At 47.1% G+C, this 1,566-nt stretch overlaps 1 protein-coding gene across 1 annotated transcript in view; it reads left to right on the top strand.

The window, feature by feature from the left end:
• The first annotated feature begins 449 nt into the window (after window positions 1-449).
• Window positions 450-1,566, top strand: part of LOC106954154 (BMP/retinoic acid-inducible neural-specific protein 3-like) — a 61,692-nt gene continuing 60,575 nt past the window's right edge. Inside the window, exon 1 of the mRNA XM_015043433.1 lies at window positions 450-1,446. The gene's annotated coding sequence lies outside the window, so the exon portion shown is untranslated. The remainder of the gene's footprint in view (window positions 1,447-1,566) is intronic.

Below are 1,566 nucleotides of genomic sequence, written 5' to 3' on the forward strand. Positions count from 1 at the left end.
ATTCATTATTCCTCTGAAAGGCTTCAATGAAAGAAAAGGCGCTAGAAAGGCAACAGTTTTCCCTCCCTGAGCAGTCAGCATGCTCCATTCTCTGGAGGTGATTTTGATCAACGCGATCTAAAATGAAATCATGTGCCTGGTTACAGTGCTGATCCCAGCCGCTATAATGTGTACTGCCATGCTCATTATGAAAATGCCAGCCCCCATTCGTTCACTCTGTGGCCACATCGTCGCTGCATGATGGTTTGAACAGGGCTGCCTTTGGAGTGCCACTTAATGACTCATGGTTCATGCATAGGTGTGATCGGAGAGGATTAGACGTTGTGCTCAACACCTTTTTTCTCTCTTCAAACTAATGTGACAGCTCAAACAGATAAGGACTTAAATGTTGACATCTTCTCGGGAGAGGGCGGGGGCGAAGCTGTCCAGGAGGGGAATTCATTTAATTTCATTGCTCAAATCTTCAGAAGCAAATGCTGCATTAAAAGAGGCAGATTAAACTTAAAGTCAATGTCATTTTCCTCGCAGGTCAGCGTTTCAGCTAACGTGAGGAATGGAAATGACTTTTCACAAAGCGCTTATTATTATTCAAGCCACGTCGCCTACCTCTGTCCACCCTCCTTTGGCAGCTATTACAGAGAGCTACTTGTGTTTTAAACATGTGACAAAGTGAGAGAGGGGCGCAGGGGGAGAGCCGAGGCGCTCATGCCTGCTCTGTGCCGAGCGCCTGATGACAGTTCCTACAGGATCCGGATCCTGCGCTCCTCCACACGGCGATGCGGAGTAGGCGAATCAAGTAGCACAATACGCAGGGACCAGACTGAATCCGCAACGGGATATTTCGCAGTCTTCTTCTTGTTTGCGTGTCTTTCCACGTCCTTGCATTCCATCACATCTGTCCGACGCTGGACCCCACCGATTCCTGACCGCCAAAACTGCACTTAGGGGTCCCTCTAATCTAATAGGCAGGTCCTTTGCGCGCCTGGTGGCTCGCTCTTCCTCCCTTCTCTCCTCCTCCTGCTACTCGTGTCTTCTCTTGACTCCATCTCCTGCTGGACGATTTCATTCTGTAAAGTCATTATCCACAGAAAGGTCAAAGCCTCCGCTTCCTGGAACCTCGTTTTGCTCTGGGATAAGCTTGAGAGTCGCCGTGCTTTCTGAAAGTTTGTCATTGGTATAGAACCGCAAAGGCTGCTTCGGCTGTTCCGTGTTGCTGCCTTTCTCTGCAAATCACTTTTACCTGTTTTCGGAGCCGTGCACGTGCATTGTTTTTTATTTTTTCTTTTCTTTTGTAGTTTTTTTTTTCATTCTTCTCTGTGGAGTGGCTGTTGAACACCAGCAAACTGTGAAATGAGTTTCGTTGCCATTCTGACTACTGACAACGCTGAGATTCTGCAAGAGAATGGGACATACTGAGTTGAACTTTAAGTGTTGTTCCAGACCTCGGTAAGTAGCTGGTAATTATGCTTCTCTTTGTTGAATTTAACTGTCTAAGCAGCATTTTTTTTTTTTTGGGGGGGGGGGGGGGGGGGGGGGGGTTTCTTTTTTGTTTTTTGGTTTTGTTTT

Source organism: Poecilia latipinna, unplaced genomic scaffold, assembly GCF_001443285.1.
Source record: "Poecilia latipinna isolate Pla-1442-1.1 unplaced genomic scaffold, P_latipinna-1.0 Scaffold632, whole genome shotgun sequence".
Lineage (NCBI taxonomy): Eukaryota > Metazoa > Chordata > Actinopteri > Cyprinodontiformes > Poeciliidae > Poecilia > Poecilia latipinna.